We start from the raw sequence: 19,097 nt of genomic DNA, 5'->3' as shown, positions 1-19,097 counted from the left end.
AACCATTTGTGGCTAATGTAGGTAAATAAATGCAATATCCAATATTGGGCAGAGGTCCCAGCCTTAACAGAGGTGGATGAAGGAGCTCTCAGTGAAATGCACTGAAGTCTTATCAGGGTTGAGGATGACAGCTACCTCAGCTACTCTGCCAGGCCAATGGAAAAGTGATCCACTGCTCAGACAGATTCCTAACCCGGTGTTCTGGCTATTCAGATCAGACAGGCACCACTTTTCATATGCAGGAATATTGATGTTCCAAGTAGAGAGGAATTATGATTCTACTATTTATGCAAACCTGAACCTGGAGAGTGCTTCATGTTTGGGGTTGAGGTCACCCTGAAGTGTTCCAGAATGCCTGTCTATAGGTACCCCTGCCCCAAGCTCCTGTGGGAGATGCCCCAGTTGTTTCTGCAGTGGTGAAAAAGGGGAACAAGAATATCCATTCTCCAAGACCCTTCACAAGCGCCGGGGCTACCTGTCTGTTGATGCAGAGCTGCAGACTTTCCCAACTGAGCCCGAAACAGCAAATGTGCCTCTGCTGAAAGAAACATCCCACTAGTGGAATAATCTGAGATCCAAGGGTTGCCATCTGGATTCTTTTGTCCCATGGCATGTTCTCTTGATATGGTGTTCTCCTTTCCCTAAGAGTAAGAGTTCCTGAGAGCCAGACTACTGTGAATGCTGTTGCTTCTCTGGTTCTAGCTGCCCAGTGGAGTTGCCACACTCCAGGCTGGTGCTGGGGAATGTCTGCAAGGGATCCTGTGATGTGACCTGTCCTCAAGTCTCCCAGCAGGACCTATTTTGATAAGGGTGGCAGGATAGTGATGTAGACTCTGAGATTCCTTGGTTATAAATAGCCTTAATGTGTTGGGCTTTCTCAAATGCCAGTTGTAGTAGTAATAAACTGGTCAGGACCTCCTGGTTAGCCAAGGTAGTGCAGGCAATGGTGATAGCTGAGGTTTTCCACAGGTTTTCTCATTCCTGGATGCAGATTATTCTACCTGTAGATGCTGTAATGAACTGTGTCAGTTCTCCTTCAGTCAGGAGGTGGGACTTGCAAAAGAGTACTAGCTGCAGTAGTAGTGGTGGGATTCATGTTTGCCTTATGTTACCCATGGGAGATACTCTAGTTTCTCAAGTGATGGGTGGGACCATTGGGCTCCCAAAAGTTTCTGTCCTTTGTGTTAAGCTACCAGGGTAGGTTGAAAGGCAAAGCCAGGTGGGGGCTGAGTCAGGCATGTCTGAGTTCTGGCTCTCTACATGCAGGGCAAGCAGAGGCCCCTGTGGTAATTGAGGGACAGTTCTAGTTCTCTGGCCTCTAGGGTAATGTTCTAGGAAGGTGTGTAGCTGCCTCTGCAGCAAAGAACAGTTTGTGCAGGGAGTGGGAAATAGCAGGTGGCAGTAAGCCTTACCCATATCCCATGCACTTGGCAAGGCAGGTTTCTCATGAAAGTGTTGCAGTGTTTGCTAGGAGCAGTTAGCTAAATTCCAGGTAGTCTACACTCAGAACTCAGGATGACCCCAGGCCATATGCTTTCTCCATAGAGACAGGAACCATTGCTTTCAGGTCATGCCCCTCCCTGTCTGCCCAAACAGCCAGGGTTCCCAGCTCCTGGGCCCACGGTTGCAGCACACTTCCCACTCACCCCCTGGTTCTGACCAAGGGAGTTCATTCCTACTCGAGATTATATTATGAATTTCAGTTGGGAACTTCTTTTCACCTACCACCATTCCCTGAGGTAGTTGGCTAACTTCTGCGAGGTGCCTTGTGATGTAGAATCAGGAATGGCTTCCCTCAATCTGCACTGGCGACTGGGAATGCACGCAAGGCTCTTCCTGCTGTACCTCCTACTTTTCGATTACCCACCACTTCCTATATTAGTTTCAGCACTGAATAGGGTTAAGACCTTCCCCCATGGGCTGAATTGGTATGTTCCCCAGTGGGAGTGTATATCCTGGAGGCAGTCTCCCCATTTCTCACATGCTAGGGACTTACAATTTTTTGTCTGGCTCATGGTGTAGGCTGCACCCTGTTGCTTCTTTCAAAGGGTCTGTGTTTTCTTTCAATTTTCCTGTTAAGTTCCTCCATTGCTTCTTGGAAAAAAGTTCACAGTGTGAATTTCTGGTCACTATTTTGTCTTTCCAAGTTGGAGAGGCATGTTAACGTTGCCTCCAATTTGCCATCTTGGAAAACACACACACACACACACACACACACACACACACACACACACACACAGTGAGACTCTCTTAGTACATACACACACAGTGAGACTCTCTTAGCGCGCACACACACACACACACACACACACACACACACAGTGAGACTCTCTTAATACCCTTTTTACCTGGGCTAGAGGAACATCATAAAATGAAGAAACACTAAAGCATTCTCTAAACTTGCATATTTCCTTTAAAGATCTTCTCTCATCAATAAATTCTCAGATGTGTGATGGGTGATTCTCTAAAGGTTTCTTGGGTTTTTGACACCTCAGATTTATTTATATAATTTCATATTATAAGAAGTCATATAATTTTACTGAAACTAAGTTGCTGTAAGCAACATAAATATGATACTGATGATTGATGCAATAATTGTTTTGATTTTTCCTCTATCTATATTGTATACTCATTCAATTCTCCCATTTCTTTTCTGTATATAAACTGCTAGGTATGCTGATGTTTTTGGCCATTAAATAAACTGACATGGTTTGCTTATTATTGGCTCCAAAAATTAAAATAATAGTTTTTGACCTTTACATGATTGAAAACACAGCTGTAATTTAAGATTTTGCAATTCCAAGGCCATTATAATGTTCTCATTCATATGGTTAAGAATATTTTTATTTTCAAATTATCATTGAATTATAGATGTGTAATATGTAGATAAACCCTAATTTTAGAAGCATTGATATAAACCAAGTAATTTTATGTTATTTCAAATATATAGTCACAATGATTCCAGGAGTATAAAAGATTTCTTTGTGATTGGTCTTTTATATGGTTGAGGATGATCTGATGTTGTCAAAATCAAATTGGACCTTTAAAAGTACTAGATCTATATGTTTTTTATAGGAAGCTATCATTTCCCAACACTTTTTCTTAAAAATGGTATAGAAAACTTTCTGGTAGATATATGTGATATGTGCTATTTTTGTCTGCTAGACTATTTATAAAAGGAACATGCTGGAGTTCAGAAACCAATATCCCAGAATATGGCATTTTAACATGCTGAACAGAAGAAGAAATCTCAAGGTCTCTTTGATCTTCCCCTCCTCCCCACAGTCTTTCCCAAAGAAGCTGAACTTCCTTTATTTTCTTAAAATCCAGACCTACTAAAGAAAAAAATAGTTTTCTTATCTTCCCTATAAGATCAAAGCTGTAGCCACACCTCAACAGATCTTTTTTTCAAAATAATGACCATCTCCAAACATCAATTGTTTAAATTCCAAAGAGAACTATTTACAAGTTCCCTGATCTAATCATTTTCACCAATAATCACTTATTGCCCCTCAATAGAATTCCTCTTCTCTCTCTCTCAATAGAACTCCTATTTTCCCCCTCCTATAACCTGTTTTACCAGAATCTAAGACCCCATTCTTTCTGTAACCTTAAGATGGTATTATTATATAAGCTTCAGTAACCTTATCAGAAAGTTGGGTATTCATTTTGAAGACTCCTGTGTATACAAGTTGAATGAGTTTTTATGTTTTTTCTCGTGTTAATCAGTCTGCCACATATCACTGATTTTCAGTGAATATTTAGGGGTCTAAGAGCCTATGTTTCCCACACAAACCTTCAAACTCCATACTTGTGTTAGAAACAGAAGGTGAGCTTAGTTAACACTGGGTATCTTATCACAGTGTCCAGAAGTTTTTAAAAATATTCTTGAAATATTTTCATATATTGTTAAAGTCAATAAAGTGGCTGACCTTAGAGTGTGTCTTTCCAGCTCCAAGGGTTGTAGAAGTATGTGGAAGAAAAGAAAAGAAAAAGATGTAAAAACAACCTCCGTGTCTCCTGGCCATTGCTACTTTATCAGTTGTTGCTCTCAAATGCTCTGGCACCAGATGAAGATTTAACTGAGTATATCAAGGTTCCCTGGGACCATATTTTCCATTTCACTGTATTCTTCACAGTTTCACACATTGATGCATATGTAGAAGTCTAGTAGACTCATGATGTTCAGATAAATGCTAAATATGGCTCATCAAGTGACTGAGAGAATAAGAAGGGAATTTTCTGTGAAATCCTGGTTCAAATTTTGGGGAGTGTAATAAATAAACAATGAAAAGAATACTGAATAATCTCAATTGAATTTATTGTTTGTTTTTCTGAACCTCACATGGAGAAGTTTGTCCAGAAGAAATAATTTTATAATTTATTCAAACCAATAGGTAATCACAGGTTTCTCTCTCAGAAACATAACTCAGGGTATAGGATCTTTTGATTTAAATCTCTTGGGCTATACACCAAGGTGCCATAGCATTTTAGTTGTAATCTGCAATCTTGATTTTAACAGTCTGTGATTTGTAACCATGCTGTGCAGGATGCAATAACATTGTCTACCTCTTATCTTCAAGGGTGCAAAGAGAGAAAATGACTGTTTACTAGTATGTTGACCTCAAGAATTTGTAAATATTTTAATAATATCATCACCACCAAAATTTCCAGGAAATACCTTGTATGTTTGCTGTAGTGTATTTCCTGTTTTTCCTAGCTGGAAATTTGGAAATAAGCTCTACCAGAAATAAGAGTTTAGCTCTTTTTAAAATTTTATTCTGCTTATTACTACTTAAAAATAAATTGCATTTGTACTATTTTCAGATAGGAAATTTTAGTAAGAAAATTGTTTTAAATAGTTGCTTATTAAGGTTAGCACTTGCAAATTTCCCCTGATTTATATTTGCTCTTGAAAATGATCATGAAGAAATGTTTAGATACATCTGGCAATAAAAAATTTACGTAATAGCTAGGCCAATGAAACTCATTAGCTTCCAAAATGATGTATATGTTATTTATATAAAAGCTAGGAATTATGTTTGATTTTAAAATCTTCATTTAGATCAATAATTAGGCAGTTTTAGGAATTAACTGATTCATGGAATAAGGCATCATTACTTTGCAGTTTAGAACAGGAGGTGTAATTCAATTACTATAAGGCAAATGTTTGGCTAATCTGAGCTTGCTTTTTTATATAAAATCAATACTCACTATCGTATCAATTTTCCAAAGTAAACTATCAAGATATATATTGCATGCGATGTCTATACTATTCACTGTAAACATAAAGGAAAACGATCATTGAAATGAGAATTATATATGTAAAACGAGTATCATTAAGCCAGTAGATAAAAATAACTGAATCACATAAAGCCACTAATCAAAATCAAAGGAGAAAAACATTCTTAGCATTATTCTGATTTTTTCTTGGTAATTGGTTTTCTTTCTTCATGTCTTTGGAATTAGAGGAGACCTATTAATGGAAGAAAAAAGACACACTGTGGAAATGAAAACTTGACAGACTCACAGGATTAACACCTGGCTTCCTTTCCAGATTTGTTAATGATAGACTTGCTCACAATGCCCCTAACTCTAGGAAATATTATTAGTTGGCAACCCACATTTAGTGTTCCTTGTATTTGCATCAGATCATGTATATCTAACTTGTTTTTCTTTTTTGCATTTTCCTTTTTATGTCAGTTTGAAATATTACCATTGGATGGCAAATGTTGAAATGAAAGTTATTTTTCCTTAGCCTTTTAAAAGCTAGAAAAACGTTGTTTATTTATTTATTAGTATTTTATTTTTTTCAGAGACTTGGTTCACTATGTTGCCCAGGCTGGAGTGCAGTGGCTATTCACAGGCACAATCCTACTACTGATCAGCAATGAAGTTTTGACCTACTCCATTTCTGACTAGGGCTGGTTCACCCCTCTTTAGGCAACCTGGTGGTTCCCTGCTGCCAGGAGGTCACCATATTGATGCCAAACTTGGTGTAGACACCCAATCAACATAGCTCACTACAGCTCAGAACACCTAGGCTTGAGCAATCCTCCTGCCTCAGCCTCCTGAGTAGCTGGGACTAAAGACATACACCACTGCACTGGTGCTAGAGAAACTTTAAAATGAGGGTAGGAAAAGTTCAGATATTCAGAACAGTGGAACAGAAATGTCTTTGTACAAGTAATCTGGTTAATTCCTTTGGCTCTAGTATAAAACTTTTCCTCAATTATTCCTGAAAGATAACAGTGAACCCTTCACGTATGAGTCCAGGAGGAAATATCACAATTCTCTCAAGTATTATAATTAGAATGCCTTTTATTTCATTTCTCAAATTAAATCTCTTATTATTGGCTGGGCATGGTGGCTCATGCCTGTAATCCCAGCACTTTGGGAGGCCAAGGTGGGTGGATCACAAGGTCAGGAGTTCAAGACCAGCCTGGCCAGTATGGTAAAACCCCGTCTCAACTAAAGATACAAAAAAAATTAGCTGGGTGTGGTGGCGGGCGCCTGTAGTCCCAGCTACTCAGGAGGCTGAGGGAGGAGAATCACTTGAACCTGGGAGGTGGAGATCTTGCCACTGCGCTTCAGCCTGGGTGACAGACTGAGACTCCGTCTCAAAAAAAAAAATCGTATTATTATTGTATTGCTACTGTAAGGTGTGATACTTTTCCTCACTCACCATAAGAGTCATGGTTGACACTCCTATAACAAAAAATAGGTTAACTAGAAAAAGCATAACAAATGTATTTTTGAAGGTTTTATGTAATATAGGAGACTTCAGACATGAAGAATGAAAGACTCAGGGAAAACAGTCTATTTTTATGCTTGGGTTTGTTGAAGAATGGACAGCCTTGCAGAAATGTGATTGGACTAACAGGTAAAAGCTAATGGTAATAAACTGAGAGGGGAAACCCAGCAACGTCTATCTATTCAGATTTCTCTTGTCCTCTCTGGGTACCATTCATTCCTCCCAGGTTTGGGGAAGGACCCTTCTGGAGAGATAGTCTTCAAGGGAGAAGAGAGAAGAGAGTGCCTTTTTTGGGGGGCAAATGGATTCAAGTTTCTATGACCAAACTTGGGGAAGAGAAATTCTGCTTTCTATGACTTGGTTGAGGTCATAGATCCTTTTGGTACTGCCTAACCATGTTAAAGTTTTTTTTTTTATATAGCCACTATATTTGTCTCATATATCTACCAAATATTGCTACCAGCTTATAGTTTGCACATTAATTTTATAAATGGGCGTATTTGAGATAATTTTACTTCTTATAGTGAAACTATCAATTTTTCTCTTTTTTAATTATTATTTGATTTTTATAACTTTTTTGTGTCATGGCTATGCATCTTTGGAGTATGATCTGGGAACCATGCACATTTTTTATTCTCTTTAATAATTTGCAAAGTAGGGAAATGATCTCTTCCAAGGAAGTTTGAACTATTGGCCATTTGGAATTGCTTGATTATGACAACTTTCTTGGAATTTAGCTTCTGACAATTTTTTCAAAATCACCCAATACTATTATTGTTAGGATTAGGATTCATCTACTTTGAGTAGTTTTCTTTTCCAGAATATCATCTACTTTATTGAAATTTTATAATTTACTAACATAAAATTGTGCCTATTATTTTAATTTCCTTTGGTATCCTCCTTTTTATCTCTTAACAAGTTTTTCTATCTTGTCTCTTTTTTTTGTTAACTCTAATAGCTTGTGGTTTACTTAGTTCATAAAATTCTTCAGGTTTTTTGTTTTACTACATAATGTGAACGTCTTCATTTCTTAGGTTCTCTAATTGTCAGGAACACCTTGTATACCAGGGAAGGCATGTTTCCTTGTCCTTTAGAGAATTTAACATTTTATCTTCAATGTACAGAGGAGTATAGTAGATTCTCAATAAATGCTCCTTGAATAGGTTATTAGAAAGTGGAGGTCAAGGGGGGGGCACAGAGGGGAAGAAAATAGAGTAAATATGAAAAGCATACATTTAAGGAAAATGGACAAAGAGAATTGAGAAAATATTATTATATTCATAAGAATTTATTCTCTGCTTTATATCGTAAATTACACCACTTTTAGCTTAGAGATTATAGATACTGCAGATTCTCAAGTATGTGTCTGTTTATTCACTGCTATAAAGAACTACTGAGACTGAGTAATGTATGAAAAAGGAGGTTTAATTGATTCACAGTTCTTCATGCTTAACAGGAACGTGACTGGGAGGCCTTAGGAAACTTACAATCATGGCAGAAGGGCAAAGGGGATGCAAGAATGTCTTACAATGGTAGAGAAAGAGACAGAGAGCACAAAGGGAAAGTGCCATACACTTTCAAACAACTCTTGTGAGAACTCACTAACACAGAAACAGCAAAGGGGAAGTGTGCCCCTATGATTCAATCACCTCCTGCAGGCCCCTCCATTGACATGTGGCGATTACAATTCGAGATGAGATTTGGTTGGGGACACAGAGCCAAATCATATCAGTCTGTATTCGTCTGTTCTCACACTGCTATTAAGTACTATCTGAGACTGGGTAATTTATGAAGGAAAGAGGTTTAATTGACTCACAGTTCTGCAGGCTGTACAGAAGGCATGGCTAGGGAGGCCTCAGGGAACACACAATCATGGAGGAAGGTGGAGGGGAAGCAAGAAGCTTCTTCACATGGTGACAGGAAAGAGAGAGCAAAGGAGGAAGTGCCATACACTTTTAAAACATCAGACCTCATGAAAGCTCACCCAGTATTATGAGAACAGCAGAGGGTGTATTCACCCCATGATCCAATCACCTCCCCACCAGGTCCCTCCCCCAACACTGGGAATAACAATTCAACATGAGATTTGGGTGAGCAGACAGAGCCAAACCATATCAGGGTCTGAGGCCTAATTGCTGGAAATGGAGGAAAGTGTGCTAAAGTCATCTGATCAGAAGCTGTCTTAATTTGTTTGCACTGTGATTATTTTGTTTGGGATTGAAATATCCCGTTACCCTGCATGCATCATATGTATGTTATCCTGTCATCCTGCACGATGAGCATCTGATTTGAAGGTATATGGGGTTGCTTCATACAATTCCATCACTTTGTGGAACAACAGCAAGATGTCTGGCAATAGTTTTTGGACAATTAGATATGGTCAGCTTGAGATATTGTAAGAGGTTGAAGTTTGATTTAGTTTTGTGAAGGAAAACATGTATATCTTTTAAAGGATTTCTTAAATTTACTCTCAAGAGATTAACCTCATTTCATATTCTTCCTTGAGCCACTTAAATTTATTCTATATACCACAGGACCTTTACCAGAAGCATGGGTAACCATGGCTTTCTTTTTTCTGGTGGCCATATGTTTTCTTATCTTGTAAGTTATTAGCTCTATCCAGTGAATCAGGGAGAACACAGAAGTGCATTCAATTAATTTCTTAGCTCAAAGGCATCAATCTGCAGTTTCTTACTTCCATTACATATGTCGGCAGTGCCTTTTATGAAGGTTGACTGCTATTTCTGAGACAGCACAAATTTAACCTGAGCTCTTGGACAGGTTTTCTTGATGACATGGTTGATTTCCAAAGGGATTTTATTTTGATCAAGAACATGATTTTGAGAAATGGTAGAAGAGGTATTTTGGAGTAGATTTACTTTACAAACTCTTTCAAAATCTATTTTTATTTCAGTCTAAATTTCAAAGTAAATGCCACTTTACATAGTAACAGAACTCTTCCAGCGTGTAAAACATTTTTGTGATTAATGTTCTTAAATAATGATTAATTCAACATACATTGTTGATTACATACTATATGCCAGATACTACACTAGGCATTGAAGTTCCAAAATAAAATGTGTGCTCTTGCTTCAGAGATGACAGTGTGTATAGTAGGGTGGCTGATTATCAAACCAGTATAATAAAATAAGGTACATGTTATGTGTTGCTATGAGACTGTGTTCAAAGGGCACTGAGAAAAGAACAAATGGCATACATTTTAAATGTTATGTTCTTTTTTTATGGAAGAAGATAAAAATAAGCAATGGCTAGGATTGGTGACAAGATAGCAATTGTGAAATAAAATAGGTGTCACAGTTACACTGGAAGCAGAATGATAATTTAGTACTCAATTGATACAATGATTGCACTTTCACAGTGGATTATCTACTATCAACCAAACCCAGGTCACTTACATTGGGGGGAAAAAGTCTCCATCAAAATAAAGTTCACTCCTACTATTTGACTGCTTTTAGTATTAACTATGTTAATTTTTGATAGCTGATAAATATCTGTGTTTTGAATATATTGCTCTTGATTCACAGGGGATATATATATATATATCCCCTGTGAATATAACAGGGGATAAAATATATATATATATATTTATTTATTTATTTTACACATACACACACACTCACACACACACTGAATAATTTCCTTAACTCTTCTTCCAGATCTTTCAGTAGATCTTTTTCAGACATATGCTTCCTTTAAGTCTCCAAATGCTTATTCTTCTACTTTACTATGCAGTATTTTTTTTCTTTCATGTTCCATGGCATTGAATATTATGATATTTATTAAAACATAGATTTTGTTAGAATATGAGACAGGAGGATCCCTTGAGCCCAGGAGTTTGAGATGAGCCTTGGCAATAAAGTAAATCTCCATCTCTCAAAAAAAAAAAAAAAAAATAGCCAGTGCGGTGGTGTGCACCTGTAGTTCAGCTCTACTCAGGAGAACGAGACAGGAGGATAACTTGAGCCCAGGAGTTTGAGGCTGCAGTGAGCTATGATTGTGCCACTGCACTCCAGCCTGTGCAACAGAATGAGACCCTGTTTCCAAAAAAAGAAAACGAATACTGGATGAATGATTGCTCTTGATCTTTCTCCTGTTCATGAGTGGGGGTTAATTTTTTTTCCTTAGGTTTACAAGGAGCAGGTTAATTCAGTTCATTCTTTCCAGTTCATATTTCAAAATCTGTTAACTTTTTTCAGGAACACCTCTGTAGTATTGCAGGTTTATCTTCCTTCTACCTGTGTCTATTGGTTGTCTGTTCCTCTCAGCAGTCACTAATATGTGAAAATCTGCACTTTTCAATATGCATGATTACCAGCATTCTTCCCATCTCTACTTCCACTATCTGGTGCTCTATTCTACTCTGGCTAAGCTGGCACCCAAGCCACAAGGCAAAGTTTTTCCCACTCTTCCTCCTCCCCTCTTTGTAGTGGCAGAAGAACCTTTCCCCATCACTGCTTCAGGGTTACATCAAGTACTGCTTGGCTACTACTAGTGTTCACTCAAGGCCCAAGGCCTCTTCAGTCAGCTTGTGGTAAATGCTCCCCGGCCTAGGATTCTGCTTTCAGAGCAATGGGCTCCTCTCTGTCCCACAGAAGGTCCAGAAATGCTGTCCAAGAGCTCAGACCTGAAATCAGGTACCCAAAAACCCTGTTTGGTGCTCTACCCCACTGTGGCTGAGCTGGATCCTAAGCTGAAAGACAAAATCCTCTTTACTCTTCCCTCTCTTTTTCTCGAGCAGAAGGGGTCTCTTCCTGTAGCCACTTGAGCTGGGAATGTGCTGGTTCACATCTGAAGCTAGCGCATCTCTGAGTCTCACTCAATGCCCCTGGTGAGTACCGCTTGGCTGCTACTGCTAATTGTTCCTGGCCCAGGGGATCTTTATTCAGCAGATAATGAATCCTGCCAGAACTGGGTCCTTCCCTTCAAGGAAGTGGGTTACCTTCCTGCTAAGGATGTGTATAGAAATGTCATCCAGAAGCTAGGGCCTGGAGTGGGGGTCTCAGGATGCTGCCTATCCTACTGATTGCCCTATCCTACTGATTGCCCTGTCCTACTGTGGCTGAGCTGATATCCAAGTAGTAAAACAAAGTCCTCTTAACTCTCCCCTCACCTCTCTTTATGCAGAGGGAAGAATCTGTCTCAGAGCTGCAAGCTGTGTTTTCTAGGGTTGGAGGAGGGATGAAAAAAGCACTCCCTTTGCCACCCCACCTGGTTTCTCACTGGATCGTATACATCTTAAATCCACTGGCTCCAAGCCCAGCACAGTACTAGGACTTGTCCAGGAATTGCAGTCCTTGTGGCCTAGACTGCCTTTCCTTATTTAGAACCCCAGAGCACTTTAGCCTGCAGTGGCAGGGCTTGCTGTAACTCAGGTTCCAACCACTGCGATGGGCAATTTTCCTCTGGCTAAGGCTGATCTAAATGCCCTGCATATGAGTTCCAACAAGTTCTGCCTGGTGTTGTTTCAGCTGTGACAGGCAGCACTGAGTTCCAATGCAAAGTCTCACAATCACTGTGGTTTCCTCCCTCAAATGCACAGATTACTTCTTTGCATGTGGTTGCCACCAGAGAACTGGGAAGGGGTGGCATGGGCAATTCAAGACTGTCTTTCCTACCCTCTTTAGTGCATTTTTCAGTAATATAAAGTTAAAACCAGGTACTGTGTGCACACCCCTGATTTTTGGTTTTTATGAAGGTGCATTTTTTGTGAGGATAGTTGTTCAATTTGATGTTCCTTTGGGGAGGACAATTAGTGGAGGATTCTATTCAGCCATCTTGCTCTGCCTCCTCCCTCACTGCACTTCTTATCTTCTTTACTCAGCTTTACTTTTCTCCCTAGAGCATATTACCACCTAATGTATTGTGTACTTGCTTGTTTGTAGTCTTTCCCCAGTGGACTGCATACTCTATGAGGATAAGGACTTTGATTTTGTTTATCTACCTCTATATCCCCAGGGCTTAAAAGAGAGCTCTTCATGAAGTAGATGCTCAACATATTTGTAGAATACATGGCATGAAGTGATACATGCAGGGTGAATGGGTAGAGTATAGCAGTTTCATTTTAAAGAAGCAATTAGGGAAGAGCTTTCTCAGGATGAGACACTTGAGCAGAGGCTAGGGAAGGAGTGGGCCCTGTGAATATCTGGGGGAATGTCATAGGCAGAGAAAGAGAAAGGGAATGTGTTGTGGAAAAGAAACATGCTTGGAGATCAGTGATTTCTCCTGGTGATGATAATGAGTAATAACAAATCTTCTATTTTAATTAATTTTATCCTCTTGTTATTTATTTTAATACAGGATTCTAAGTCAGAAGTTGAAAGTGAGTGACCATTGAGCCAAATCCAGCCAAAAGATACATTTCATTTGGCACACATAATTTTTTAAAGGATAAAATTATTTGCTAGCATTTAAAAATGGAGAGACTTCATTTCTGGTTCTTCTAGACTTTTTGGTTTCTCCTGAGCAATCAGAATATTAAAAAGCCAGTGTCAGCAATCAGTTGGAACTCAGCAGTGGTGATCTCTATAAATGAGACTCAGTCTATTTAGTTTCATTTCTCATCTTGCTCTACTGTCCTCAATCTACTTGCTGCATTCACTAATGTTATCTGCCCCAACCAGAAGGCATTTATTGTAGTCATACTACTGGGTGCACTTAACAATATAATTTTTATACGTTTAAAGAGTATAAGTGAAATTTTCTTACACGAATATATTGTGTAGTGCTGAAGTCTGTGCTTATTCACTTGAATAGTGAACATTGTACTGAACAACCAGTTTTTTCAATCCTCATCCAACTCCCTCCCTCCCACCTTTTGAAGTCTCCAATGTCTATTTTTCCAATTTATATGTCCATGTAGGATGACATGAATATTCTTTCTAAAAGTGTCTGTGAAAGTTCAGCTGAAAATGGCATGTGCACTTTTGTAAGTAAAGCTTAATGACTATTTAGAGGCTTTTATAATACATTAGATGTTCCTGATCAAAATAATATTAAGAAAAGATTATTTTTTAAATTGCTCTTTGTTCACAAACTTTTCAACTGAAAGATAGAGATGCATAATTTACTGAAAATAATATGACTTTTAGTTGTCAAAATTTTTAAGTTATGTCACAGTTAATATTTTATTAGATATATTTTATCAAAGGCAGACAGCCTGTCATGCTGTAACTTAATTTTTCCTTTACAGAGATCATAAGGAGAAGTTGTTCAGGAATCTCCTTTTGTCTTGCACTGAGAGAGAGGATCATAGAAAGGGCACTCATTGAATTCTAATTATCTAACATCTAAGGTGCCCACTTCCTCAGGCTTTCCAATATTTGATTGAACTTAAGCTTGTCTTCATTCAGCCTTTTAAAGGCTATTTGGCTATAGGGGCTCAAGAACAGGCGATGTGAGTCTGCCGTATATCTTGATCTCTATGAATTTATTCTAATTGGATATAACTGTAATGTTGTGAGATGCCTGGATATCTTTGAATAAAATGTAAAGACTAAAATGTGTGAAGTAAATTGTTTTATTTATGCTGCTCACACAGGTGATCAATATGATAGTGTGATTGAATGAATGAATCATTAGGCTTTTAGCTTTCAGTAAGTGCTATTTAAAAGTAAAAAGATTCCTAACTGTCTGAACTTAAGTTAGCAGAAACACCTGTGCAAATATGGGAGCCTGTACTTTAACTGAGCTTGAAGCTTTATTATAGGAACAATTAAACTAATTATACAACCAGATTTTCTAGACGTGATAAACTTCTCTGTAGCATTCATGTAAGAGCTTTTTGCAATTTTGCATTTTCTAGTTGTACACATCAATTTGCTAGGAGAGGCATGCAAATTTTAATACATTTTAGAAATATTTTCATACTATAACTGAAATAGCAAATGAAATATAGTGTTGGTTAGGTCTGTAGAAGAAAGTGTTGCACTTAAAACTCTTTAAGTGTACAAAAAATAATGTACACATTGGCAGCTACCATAACACAATTTGTATTAGTCCATTTGGGCTGCTGTAACCCAATTCCTTAAAGTGAGTAATTTGTATCTTTGGAACACAGCTAAAGCAGTGTTTAGAGGGAAATTTATAGCACTAAATGCCCACAGGAGAAAGCAGGAAAGATCTAAAATCAACACCCTAACATCACAATTTAAAAAACTAGAGAAGCAAGAGCAAACAAATTCAAAAGCTAGCAGAAGACAAGAAATAACTGAGATCAGAGCAGAACTGAAGGAGGTAGAGACACAAAAAACCCTTCAAAAAATCAATGAATTCAGGAGCTGGTTTTTGGAAAAGATTAACAAAATAGATAAGCCACTAGCCAGATTAATAAAGAAGAAAAGAGAGAAGAATCAAATAGACACAATAAAAAATTATAAAGGGGATATCACCACTGATCCCACAGAAATACAAACTACCATCAGAGAATACCATAAATACCTCTATGCAAATAAACTAGAAAATCTAGAAGAAATAGATAAATTACTGGACACACACACCCTCCCAAGACTAAATCAGGAAAAAGTCAAATCCCTGAATAGATCAATAACAAGTTCTGAAATTGAGGCAGTAATTAATAGGCTACCAACCAAACCAAGCCCAGGACCAGATGGATTCACAGTCAAATTCTACCAGAGGTACAAAGAAGAGCTGGTACTATTCCTTCTGAAACTATTCCAAATAATAGAAAAAGAGGGATTCCTCCTTAACTCATTTTATAAGGCCAGCATCATCCTGATACCAAATCCTGGCAGAGAAAAAACAAAAAAACAAAATTTCAGGCCACTATCCCTCATGAACATCAATGTGAAAATCCCCAGTAAAATACTGGCAAACCGAATCCAGCAGCACATCAAAAAGCTTATCCATCATGATCAAGGTGGCTTCATCCTTGGAATGCAAGGCTGGTTCAACATATACAAATCAATAAACGTAATCCATCACATAAACAGAACCAATTACAAAACCCACATGATTATCTCAATAGATGCAGAAAAGGCCTTTGAAAAAATTCAACACCTCTTCATGCTAAAAACTCTCAATAAACTAGGTATTGATGGAATGTATCTCAAAATAATAAGAGCTATTTATGACAAACCCACAGCCAATATCATACTGAATGGGCAAAAGCTGGAAGCATTCCCTTTGAAAACCGGCATAAGACAAGAATGCCCTCTCTCAGCACTCATATTCAACACAGTATTGGAAGTTCTAGCCAGAGCAATCAGATGAGAGAAAGAAAGAAAGGGTATTCAAATTGGAAGAGAGGAAGTCAAATTGTCTCTATCTGCAGATGACATGATGGTATATTTAGAAAAGCCCATCGTCTCAGTCCAAAATCTCCTTAAGATGATAAGCAACTTCAGCTAAGTCTCAGGATACAAATCAATGTGCAAAAATCATAAGCATTCCTATACACCAATAATAGACAAACAGAGAGCCAAATCATAACTGAATTACCATTCACAATTGCTAAAAAGATAATAAAATACCTAGGAATACAACTTTCAAGGGATGTGAAGGACCTGTTCAAGAAGAACTACAAACCATTGCTCAAAGAAATAAAAGAGAACACAAACAAATAGAAAAAACATTCTATGCTCATGGATAGGAAGAATCAATATTGTATAAATGGCCATACTTCTCAAATTAATTTATAGATTCAATGCTATCCCCATGAAGCTACCATTGATTTTCTTCACAAAATTAGAAAAAAGACTTTAAATTTCATATGGAACCAAAAAAGAGCCCCTATACCCAAGACAATCCTAAGCAAAAAGAGCAAAGCAGGGGGCATCACACTACCTGACTTCAAACTATACTACAAGGCTACAGTAATCAAAACAGCATGGTACTGGTACCAAAACAGATATATAGAGCAATGGAACAAAGCAGAGGCCTCAGAAATAACACCACACCTACAACCATCAGATCTTTGTCAAACCTGACAAAAACAAGAAATAAGGAAAGGATTCTCTATTTAATAAATGGTGTTGAGAAAACTGGCCAGCCATATGCAGAAAACTGAAACTGGACCCCTTCCTTACACCTTATACAAAAATTAACTTGAGATGGATTAAAGACTCAAACATAAGACCTAAAACTATAAGAACCCTAGAAGAAAATCTGGGCAATACCATTCAGGGCATAGGCACGGGCAAAGACTTCATGACTAAAACACCAAAAGTAATCGCAACAAAAGCCAAAACTGACAAATGAGATCTAATTAAATTAAAGAGCTTCTGCACAGCAAAAGAAACTATCATCAGAGTGAACAGGCAACCTAGAGGATGGGAGAAAATTATTGCAATCTATCCATCTGACAAAGGGCTAATATCCAGAAGCTACAAGGAACTTAAACAAATTTAAAAGAAAAAAACAAACAACCCCATCAAAAAGTGGGCAAAGGATATGAACAGATGTTTCTCAAAAGAAGACATTTATGCAGCCAACAAACATATGAAAGAAAGCTCATCATCACTGGTCATTAGAGAAATGCAAATCAAAATCACAATGAGATACCATCTCACACCAGTTAGAATGATGATCATTAAAAAGTCAGAAAACAACAGATGCTGTAGAGGATGTGGAGAAATAGAAATGCTTTTACACTGTTAGTGGGAGTGTAGATTAGTTCAACCATTGTGGAAGACAGTGTGGCGATTCCTCAAGGATCTAGAACCAGAAATACCATTTGACCCAGCAATCCCATTACTGGGTTTATACCCAAAGGATTATAAATCATTCTACTATAAAGACACAGCACATGTATGTTTATTGCAGCACTATTCACAATAGCAAAAACTTGGAACCAACCCAAATTCCCCTCAATGATAGACTGGATAAAGAAAATGTGGCACATATACACCATGGAATAGTATGCAGGATGAGTAAAAAAAGATGAGTTCATGTCCTTTGGAGGGACATGGATGAAGCTGGAAACCATCATTCTCAACAAACTAACACAGGAACGGAAAACCAAACACTGCATGTTCTCACTCATAAGTGGGAGTTGAACAATGAGAACACGTGGACACAGGGAGGGGAACATCACACACCAGGGCCTGTTGTGGGGTAGGGGGCTAGGGGAGGAATAGCATTAGGAGAAATACCTAATCTAGATGATGCGTTGATGGGTGCAGCAAACCACCATGGCATGTGTATACCTATGTAACAAACCTGCACATTCTGCACATGTATCCCAAAACTTAAAATAATAATAATAAAAGAATTCTCATTCATTCCTTGTGGGAATGTAACATGGCAAAAAAATGAGTAATTTATAAACAATAGAAGTTTATTGTTAACAGCTCTGGACATCAAACCACTGGCAGATTTGGTGTCTGGTAAGGGCTTGCTCTCTACTTCAAAGATGGAGCCTTCTTGTCATGTCTTCATATGGCAGAAGAGGTGGAAAAGGGGCAACCAGTCTCCCCCAAGCCCTTTTATAAGGGCACTAATCCCATTCATTAGGGCAGAGCTCTCAAGATCTAATCACCTCCCAAAGGCCCCACCTTTTAATGGTTTGACATATGAATTTTGGAGAGACACAAACATTCAGACCATATCACAGTTACATGTATTAAACTAAATTAAGAGAACAAGCCTAAAGAATCACTGAGCAAACAAGGCCAGTCAGGCCTCATAAGTGACCTTAACCTTGCTTGATTTACAAACAGAAGCAAAACTTAATTTGAGCTATTTCTTGTGAATGCCTGTATCAAAGAAAAACAGAACATAAGCTCAGCCAATCAGAAATAGCCAACTGACATATAATTATATAACTAGGGACTTTCCAACAGGATAGACCAAATAAAGCAACTGTAAAACTGTAATCAAACAAATATTGTCTTTGCTTTGCCTCCATGATTTTCCTTTAAATCTCCCTCTTTGCTTTCCCTTAGTGGAGATTCTGAATCACTAATGGTTTGGAGCTGCCCAAAACATAAATTGCTGTTTGCTCAAATAAACTCTTTAAAATTTTATCGTGTCCCAATTTCCTCTTTAAAATGGCTTCTAGTTGTAAATGAGTATTTTTTTATTTGAATTACAGCCTGTCACTTTAAATAAAAAAAGAAATGGTCAGCTATTTCATACAATCATTAAAGGTATTTCCTAATGATAAAGGAAGATAGAGTATAATAAAAAAGATATTAATTATGGAAATGAATTGCTTACCAAAATATGAGTCTTACATAATTTCCCCAAAGTTTGAGCGTGACTCTCTTGCAGGAAAATATCTTATTAAAAATCAGAATATAATTTGCATATCTGTTAAAAATACTGGATTTATGTTTATGTCAACACATAATTTTAATTTGGCTTA

Source organism: Pongo abelii, chromosome 5 (assembly GCF_028885655.2).
Source record: "Pongo abelii isolate AG06213 chromosome 5, NHGRI_mPonAbe1-v2.0_pri, whole genome shotgun sequence".
Lineage (NCBI taxonomy): Eukaryota > Metazoa > Chordata > Mammalia > Primates > Hominidae > Pongo > Pongo abelii.
The sequence above is the reverse complement of the archived record's forward strand: the minus strand, read 5'-3'. Positions refer to the sequence as shown.